Source organism: Rattus norvegicus, chromosome 11, assembly GCF_021556685.1.
Source record: "Rattus norvegicus strain SHRSP/BbbUtx chromosome 11, alternate assembly SHRSP_T2T, whole genome shotgun sequence".
Lineage (NCBI taxonomy): Eukaryota > Metazoa > Chordata > Mammalia > Rodentia > Muridae > Rattus > Rattus norvegicus.
Window position 1 is genome coordinate 71,844,919 of NC_141544.1, and position 9,924 is coordinate 71,854,842.

The window sequence follows — 9,924 nt, forward strand, 5'->3', positions numbered from 1 at the left end:
CCCTCTTTATCTTTTTGTTTTGAAGTCTACTTTATCAGAAGTGAGAATTGCTAGGCCAGCTTATTGTGGATTCTTCTTGGTAATCTGATTTGCAACCTTTGGTTCTCACTTTCTGGATGTCTTTCCCAGATATGTGAGCTCCCTGGAGACAACAGATAGTTGGATCTTGTTTTTTTTTTAAGCAAGTCTATGTTTTGTATCTTTTAATGGATGAGTTAAGGTAATTTATACTCAAGACTATGATAAAAAGGGATTTGGTCTTATTTATTATTTCGGTGTTTGTTGTTTGTGTTGGTTGGTTATTTCTGTTTTTGGTTTTTTTTTTTCTCCTCATAATGTTGGACGTTTGCTGATTTTCTGTGTATACAAGATTGATTTCTTCCCCTTTCCCTTCTGTGTGTCTATTGTTTGCATGTGTTCTCCTGTGTGAAGCTATCTCTTTACTTCTGTGTATAATATTTTTGTAAGAATTTCTTGCAGTGTTGGCTGAACTGTCATGAATTGCATGTGTTTATCTTGAATACTCTTGTTTCTCCATCTATTTTATTAGTTCATTTAGGTGCATATAGCAGTTTTGGTTGACAGTCATTCACTTTCAAGGCCTGGAATGTACCATTCTATTCTTTGTTGTCTTTTAGGTTATTGACAAAGGACCGAATCTTATTTTGATGTTTTTACCTCTTTATATTTGCAGTAATTTTTCTCTTAAACTTTTTTTCTTGTCTCTTATATTATATCCTGATCACACTTTCCCATTCCTCCCTCCCTCTAGCTCTTCCCCCCTCAACCTCCCCAAAATTCACATTTCCTCTGTTTTTCTTCAGAAAAGAGCTGAGATCCCAGGGATATTTACCAAACATGGCATACCAGGTTGCAATAAGACTAGACATCTCTCCTCATATTAAGTCTGGACAAAGCAACCCAGTAGGGGGGAAAAGAGTCTCTTAGTATTGTTTCTTTGCTTGGTGCTTTCGATGTCTTTGTTATGATATGCTGTGAAGAGTTTCTGCTCAGGTCATGTCTCTTTGTGGTTGTCTCATGTCTTATGTTTGTGGGTTGGATGTCTAGGTCTAGGTTTCTGAAATTCTTAACAATAATTTCATTGAATCATTTGTCTAAACTACTAGATTTTTCTCCCCAGGTTCTTCTTCTAGTCTAAGAATTCTTAGCTTTGGTCTCTTAAGTATTTCTATTTCTTACACTTGCTGGATGTTTGGGCTGTGCTCATTGACTTTTATTTTCATGTCTCTATGTCTTATTGTTTCAACCTTTTACTCCTGGGTTTGTTAGTTTTATGTTAACTTGAAACAAACTAGACCACTGGTTCTCAAACAGGAATGTAAGTCCTCATGTTGTGGTGAGCCCCCTCTCAACAATAAAATTATTTTTGCTGCTTCTTCATAACTGTAATTTTGCTTTGTTATGAGTTGTAATGTGAAAGTTTGAAATGCAGGATATTTTATATGTGACCCCTGTGAAAGGGTCATTCAATCCCTAAAGAAGTCACAACACACAAGTTGAACTGGAGTCATCTGGGAAGAGGGAGTCAACTGAGAAAAAATCTTTATCACATTGACCTAGGAGAGTCTGTCTGGCGTTTTCTTGATTAATAATGGAAGTGGGAGGTCCCACCTCACTATGGACAGCATCACACCTAGCTAGGTGGTCCTGGATGGTATTAGTAAGCAGGATAAGCAAGCTATGGAAGCAAGTCAACATTCAGCCTTCCTACGTGGCTTCTGTTCAGTTTCTGCTTCTAGTTTTCTTGTCTTGAGATCCTGCCCTGATTTCCCTTCATGAAAGATTGTTTATTAACTATAAGCTAAAACAACCTTTTCTTTCTCAAGTTGCTTTTTGGTCATGGTGTTTTATCACAGCAAATGAAACCTACCTAAGACAACTCCATTCCTGATATTTGTTCTTCTGCTTGACCTTGTTTGCTGTGCCTTCAGCAGAGTAATTTATTTATTCGATTGACTGATTCTTTTGTTTCCAGAATTTCTATTTCTTTTTGCAGTTTCTCTGCTTCCCTGATGAAATTTTCTCCCATAATTTAAGACCTTAACTCTAAGACACCAATTCTATCATCTACGTTGGTAACTGCATTAAGTTTTTAGCAATGATGAAACACCATGACCAAAAGCATCCTGGGAAGGTAAGGGTTTATTTCAGTTTGCTGTTTAACATCACTGAGGAAAGTAAGGGCAGGGATTTAAGTAAGGCAGGAACTGGGAGTCAGAGGTCATGGAGAATCACTACTTAATGACTTAGTCCTCATGGCTTGTTCTACCTGCTTTCCTAGGCCATCCAGGACTGTGTTCTGAGGGATGGCAGTGCCCATTTTGGATGGGGTCCTTTCACATTAATAACTAATCAAGAAAATGTCCACAGGCCAGGTTTGTGGAGGCATTTTCTCAGTTAAGACTTCCTCTTCCAGACATGTCTAGGTTTGTGTCATGTTTCTTGCCTATGAGCTAACTTTGTAAGTTTCCTTTCTATATCTTGAGTTAAATACCTTGTCTGTGTTGAGTCTTTTGCTTGGCCTTTGTATCTTTTTAATGATTGGACTCTGCTCAGATCGAAAGAGGACATCTATATCACACCCCACTCCCATAGAGCTCAGGGATCATCACTAAAGAGGGGGCAGAAAGACTATAGGAACCATAGATGTTCAGTGACTACAAGGAAACAGCTGTTTTGTGGATATAATAGGGCAGTTGCACATATGAACTTACAGCAATTGTGGAAGCATGCTCAAGAGCTACACAAGTTCTAGTCCAGAATTCCAGAGTAAAGGTGTATCTGTGAACACAAGATTCCACCACTTTCCCAGGAGCTCTGGGTAATTAATAGCTGCTAGGAAAATGAGAGAAAGTTTTCTTTAAGGTAGACCTTTGGTAGATCTGCCACCACCAAGAGTATTTGGGAATCACAAATTAGACTTGATGAATTACAAAAGGAGAGAGAAAACATGATCTGGGAGGAGTTGGGATGAATGTGATCCAAATACATTGTGTGATTTATTTTAAAAATTATTTTAAACAAAATTGAACTATAAATTCTTTTCCTGGCAGTTCTGCTATCTCACTATTTGTATTTTCTGGTGTTAAGAGGCTGTCTGCTGAGGAAGCTGTCATATTGCTGTGTTGTCTAATGTCTCATGTTTTTGTTTTGCATCTGTTGGGATGTATGCATCTTCCCATTTGCACCTTCACCCCTTTCCTACTCTTTGCTTTATTTTAAGGGTGTCTTGCTGGTAAGGTAACTTCACTTTGATTCATGTTCAGGGGGAAAGATACAGTAACAGCTATGATGGTCTGACAGAAGACTCATTAGCACAGGCTCTTGTCTCATGTTCCCTGTAAGATTGGGAAAGAGGTGTTGTAGGGTCCTGGTTGGCAAAAACATAGAATGTTACATAGTGAAATGAAGAATGGGCAGTAAACAGAGTAGGAAGTAGAGAAATATGTGATTAGAGGTATAAAAACCAGAAGGAAAAATATTGTATATTAGGTTTGAACAGGGGGGAAAAGGCCAGATATGGGGACATTTCCAATAAGATACTAGTTATAGCATATTAATTAAGCAACTAGGAAGCACTTGTATAGGGCTGGAGAGGAGGGCCCAGTGGTTAAGCACTCTTAAGTTCCTCTTGCAGAAGACCCAGGTTTCTGTTTCCATAATCCACAGAGTGCCTCAGAACCAGCCATGACTTGATGTCCAAAGGATCTGATGCCCTCTTTTGACCTCTGTAGGCACCAGGCACATATAGAGTGCACATTACATACATGCAGGCAAAAGACTTACACATAGAAAGTAAATGAAATAAATCTAAAATAGATAAAAATGCATACTAACAGAAAAAAAATTAGTTTCCTCCTCTGGAGATAGCCTTAAATCTCAAAGGAATGCTGTTGGATTGTTCCCATTGTGTTCAAGCCATCCTTCGCCAATGGGCAGAGCCTTCCAGGCCAGTCATTACTGTAGCTTGGAGTGTTCACAAGTGAGTGATTACTGGTGATTATTTTCCTCCATCAGCAGCTAGAATATTAGCTCCTGGGACTATGAAAGCTAGTCAATAGGGAGGAAGCCTCCAGGTTAGTACTAGGTTGATTTCTCTATGTTCTGTAACTCAGATTTAAGGGCTATTGCATAGGATGGCACTCAAATTTGGCATTATAAACCTCGACATAATCTCATGTCCATTGACCCTAGGAGAGAGTCTACTAATATTAGTATGCCCAATGAACATAATAGCAAGTGGCCCCTAAATACTTATTTATATACCCATAGATTAATGTGGCGATCAACCCTCATCAGAGAAGCTTCTTTTTGCAATGTGTGCTGGCAAATTTTATGTCACCTTGACACAAGCTAGACGTATCTGAAAGGAAGGATTCTCAATTGAGAAAAATACCTCAATAAGCTCCAGATGTCGGACACTTTCTTAATTACTGATTGATGGGGGGAGAGCCCAGACCATTGTTGGTGGTGCTATCCCTGGGTACTGTAAGAAAGCAGGCCGAGCAAGCCAATAAGTGACACTTCTCCATGTCCTGTACATGAACTCCTGCTTCCAGGTTCTTGCCCTGTATGAGTTCTGGCCCTGTCTTCCTTCAGTGTTAAACAGCGATATGTAAATGTAAGTCAAAGAAACCCACCCTGTCTCCCCAAGTTGCTTTGGTCATGGTGTTTCACCACAGCATTGTAATCCTAACTGAGACAGTGAACAGAAATTGATAGAGACTCAGTCAATGTGCAGCAAATACATGATTGTGAATTGTTTATCCATAAATGGGACATTTATATCATGGTCTCTTAGGGAGAAGAAAAACTGTAGGAGTTAGAGGTTTCAGAGCACTGCTAAGAAGCATGTTTTCAGGGCCATTGCAGGCATGAACTCAGTGGCTGTCGTTGCCTGTACAAGACATTTGCAAGCTCAAGCCAGTCAAAATCCATCATTGATGGGAGAGAGCTCACAAATGCCCTCTTAATCTTAGGGTCCCTTACTCTTTGAACCCCTTACCCTTTCTCTGAAGCCGTAAAGCTGAGCTGCCCTCTTTTGCTGATGAATTTTCTCGCAATGACCACTGCCTACCTGCCGACTTCCAATCTCGTGCAGTTCAGATCATCTCTGCAGTACTTTGGTGAGAGTGTGTCTATGGCAAGGGAAGGAGATGCGGAGTGTCTAGAATGTGTCCATTTCTAACTTCCAAACTCCTTGCTGGTTACTTATTCTGCCAACGATGGTTCAGTCTTCAATTCCGGTTTTCTGCAGCACCCAGTGCCGTGCTGAGTGCTGGAGCAGAAATGACTCCAATTCTTTTAACAATACTTTCCACGATGACCAGGCACACAGCGCAGAGCCAGCTAGATACAGAGCTGGCTACAGAATCCAGGCCAGCCTTGAGCTGGCTGGCGGATCTTCACAGCCAGACGTTCATCCACAGTCGCTGCAGGTGCTGCTGGGTAGAGCGTCTCTGAGAACCTGTGTCGTTGTTTTCAGAGTATTCTTCCTTTTCTCCCTATGGAGAATGTTAGTTGCTATCTAATATTTACTCCCCTGCTTCAAAAGCAAGATGTTTATTCTGGCACTTAGGGTAAACCTTGCATTTCACAACTTACCTTACAGCAAGGGCTATGGGGTGGTATTGTGTAGCAATTTCTTCCCAGATAAAACCATCGATCTTGGAGGAGACCCAAGATATTCTTTCAAGAGTGGTTATCATCTTGTAGCTTTGGCTGTCCTGGAATTCACGATGTAGACCAGGCCAAACTCCAGCTCACAAAACTCCACCTACCTCCTCCACCAACCACCCCTCAAAGGCAAGGATTAAAGACAAGCACCACCAGGCCTGGCTCAAGACTCCTCAAGACTCTGTATTCTATTCCACATCCGCCCTCCCCCCATGTGGAATGGAGGGTTGGTGGAGGGGTAACCAGGAAGTGGGATATCATTTGAGATGTAAACGAATGAAATGATTAATGACAATTAAAAAAGAAGACTCGGTATTCTAAAGGGGAGTTCATTAAGCCTCAGGAAATAAGCAATCTGAAAACTTCAGGGAATTCCCCAAACTGACCAGATGTGCTAGGCCCCTCCCTCTTCAAGCTTATATGGGAGTGAAGCCAATTGAGAGACACTCAAGTCAGACTGAGCTGCTGGGAAGAGGCAGAAATCAACACAGCTACCTAGAAGAGACAGAGACCAGCCGGGCTTCCTGGAAGAGGCTCAGATCAACGGAACTAGCTGCCTGGAAAAGCCACTCTTTGACGGGCTGAGCTGCCGGCAGGCTGTGCTGTGTGCTCCAGATTTCTAGCCTTTGTGAGCTTGTCGCCCATGTTAGCGTTCGGTGATACAGCACCTTTGAGTCATTTCTGCTCCTGTAAATAACTTCGCACCCACATTTCTGAAAGTAACCCCAATCAAATTCATTGGTTCACCAACTTGGATTTTGATTTATCCAAACTTTGGTTCATCTTTAGTTCTTTATTTGGGGGTGAATAGACATCTATTCAAGTCTCCTCTGGAATAGGAGAGCATTGGTGAGATGTAGGTGTGGACCTTGTAGGCAGTTTCTCTAAAATCCTGAGCGTACTTGAGCGTACTTAGTCCTCTTTCTCCATCCTTCTACTGTATCATAGGGGCGTGGACCCAGCACCAACAGCCACGTAATTCAGGTGGTGGAAGTCCACACCAGGGGTAGCACATGAGGAGATAGGAGGAGTCGTGTGCCTCTGAGAGGAAAGCCAGCGCTTAACTGACTCCATCATGTGCGAAAGAAGTAAACTTCCTTCTCACAGTTTCAGCAGGTCTTCTGTTCTCACAGTTGCACTCAATCTAAGATACGAAATGCATGTCTAATTATCACCAAGACTTACTGATTTTACCTCAAATTATGTTTGGCTACAAGAGAAAATTGCAAAAATTCTAGCTGTACAGATCTTAATTGGCATTTAATTGAAATTTAAAAATTGGGCAGGAGTCTGGGCCAAAAATGGTTTCGGATACTCCACTCTGCCACATGGAAAGATGATTATTTATAGCCAGAGAAGAGGAAATGACATATGGAAAGTGGAAGTGAGGTACAGAGATAGTTTGATTGGTTAAAGTTTGACGTTTGCCTTATTTGAACCTGATTTGAACAGTTGGCTGCCTGGGGTTGGCTGAAGGCTGGCTAATCTGATTGGCTGAGTTTCAGGTAATTGGTATAAGAATACCTTCCAGCCTGTTAACACACAAAGTTAGCCTGCGGTTCGTTATGTATGGAGAAATATTTAGGACAAATTTGTCTAGGGAGGCGACTTGAGACAAAAAAATGGAATTCACTTAGCAGTCCCAAATGTGTCTCCTCTCCTCTCTACATTATATCCAGACCTAGTTTAGACAGACCCTTGTCATCTTTGAAAGTATAAAAGAGTTTCCTAAGTGCTGTTCAAATCCCCAGGTGTATACCCTGCAAATTCATCCTCTATTAGGTGAATAGTCTAATTAAAAGAAACTCTCATCTTGCCATTCTTCCCTTTGATTATAATTCTTTCCCCAAAAGAGCAACTTTCTGGTCCATGTCCTTGTGCTCACCATACTGCCCAGGCTGATGAAGTAGCTTCTATTTCCAGATTAATCTCTCAGTTTTTGTAAATCGAGATTGCTATCCTTGTTCTGGATAACCTTAAGGTTTTTACATACACCTTAAGGTTTTAATATATTTAGTCTAATTCTAAAACATCATTTTGGTTGCATAATAGATGGATCAAAAGTTAAGACTATGTAACACGAGTTTAGCTATGTTAATTTGCTATTTAGGTTTTTATATGATCAATGTTTACACTTAAAAAACTTACTTTGAAAAAAATTAGTTGTTTAGTTTTAGTTTTACTCTCATAGGTGGAGCTTCTGGGATAAGAGCACTAGGCTTGGGGGACCAGTTGTCTGCTCCACAATTTCATCTCTGATGCTCCTAACTGAAGCAAGATTGATCTCTATCTCCTTTTACTATATTACTATCTCTGTAGCAGCACACTTTGTTACATGTCTCTCCTAGTTCATAAGAAGCTCTGTGAGCTTTGTATATACCTGATGCCTCTTTTAAAATCACTACCGCCTACTGTTTGAATACTTTTAATGTAGCCACTGAGTCAACCCATATTTGTTGGATGTCTGTTTTAGCCCCTGCCTTCAGTTACCTTATGTAGCAAGGAGGAAAACAAAGGATGAAGAAACAGAAAATGTAAGTAAAGTTTTAGGTGTGATTAAGTTCAGTGAATCACAATACTTCTGTGTTGTTTTGAGGCAGCCCCTTGCTATGTAGCTTTTAACACTCTGAAGCTCACTGTGTAGAACAGGTTGGCCCATTAGAATGAGCCATTCTAATAACAATGAGTCATGACAATCCTCCTACCTTAGCTTCATGGGTTAAGGAGTCACAGGAGTGAGCCACTACACTCAGCAAAGAAGGAAAATACTGAAATACTGTAATTTGAAACAGAGCTGTGCTGAACAGAGGTCTTATGCTTAACATAAACATTTTGATATATTAAACAGCAGTGTGCATATGTGTATGTACCTAAACATATACACATGCATTGGTTGCACACACACACACACACACACACACACACACACACACACACACACTTTCTTCTCTCAGCAGGAGCTGGAATCCTTACCAGTACAATAAACTCTGTGGAGGGGCAGGCTAATGAAGCAGCATTCCTTCCTTGTCCTGTTCCCTTACTCTTTAATTAGAACACAGGGGCTATTTTCGTTCTGCAGTTGCCTACATAAATCACTGTTTGCTTGGCACTTTCCTTACTCTGTTGCTTAAGACGTCCCCCTTCTGTGCTTCCTGTACCTGCTCCTCTCATTTCTGTGTTGAACTGAACCCCACATGCACATCTTCCTCTTAAAATTGCATCAGCCTCTGTATTTGATTCAGCTCTGACCTCAGAACATCTCTCCTGTGTTCTGTCTATGCTTGATGCTGAACCATCCTTTGACTGGAACTCAATTTCCTTTTGTCTTCAATCCATCCTTCAAAAACTCCATGAGTATTTTGGAATTTTCTTTCAGGACACCATTTTTTTTTTCTCCCAAGCTTTCAGTGAAAACAAGCCAGGTTTCACTCCCTTCCCTTTCAGGAGCAGAGAAAGGTGCCATCTTTGTGTTTTTCTTTGCTTTCCTGTGATCACACGCAGTCTACTCTCCCAGGGTGCCATCTTCATGAAAGTGGTTCAGGTTGATTATGCTATTTTTTCCCCTTCATTGCTATAAAATTCACTCAGAAGTGGCTTATAATTATTTTTTTTTCCTTGAGATTTTGGGGGTAGGGGTTAATTGTATTTCTTGTAATTCAGTCCTTGGCAAGATTTTGCCATCCATGCAATTGAGGGTTTATGTGATAAGTACCTTGATCTTCAATGTTGGACTTGAATTTCTTGACCTCTTGTTTTCTCATGGCATGGCTGTGTTACTCAGACTCTTTTTACTCAGGTTCCATTTCTGATTCTTGCCTTATTTGGATTTCATTCTCGTCCATTGTTCTTTGTCTCTATCATATCCTGGCCTTCAACTTTTCTCCTGACTATGAAGTCTAGCCTCACATGCCTCTGTCCTGTCACCCTAACAATGGTGGACTCAGTAATGTAGTATGCACCATTATAGATCTGAGTTCTTGCCTCTGTACTGTATCTATTTATCTTTACCCTGTCTTCCCAACCAAACAACCTCTTTCAGCAGACATCTTCACCTTGAATATATATTTTACCATTCCCCTCTTCCTTTGTTTCTATGTTTGAATAGAAGGTATTTTTCTTCCTGTCTGCTAAAACCAAGTCCCAGACTCCTGACTCAGAATACTGTCGCATCCTCAGCCTTGATGAAACTTGTTTACACTCCCTGCACCTTAGCTTTTACACTGTTAG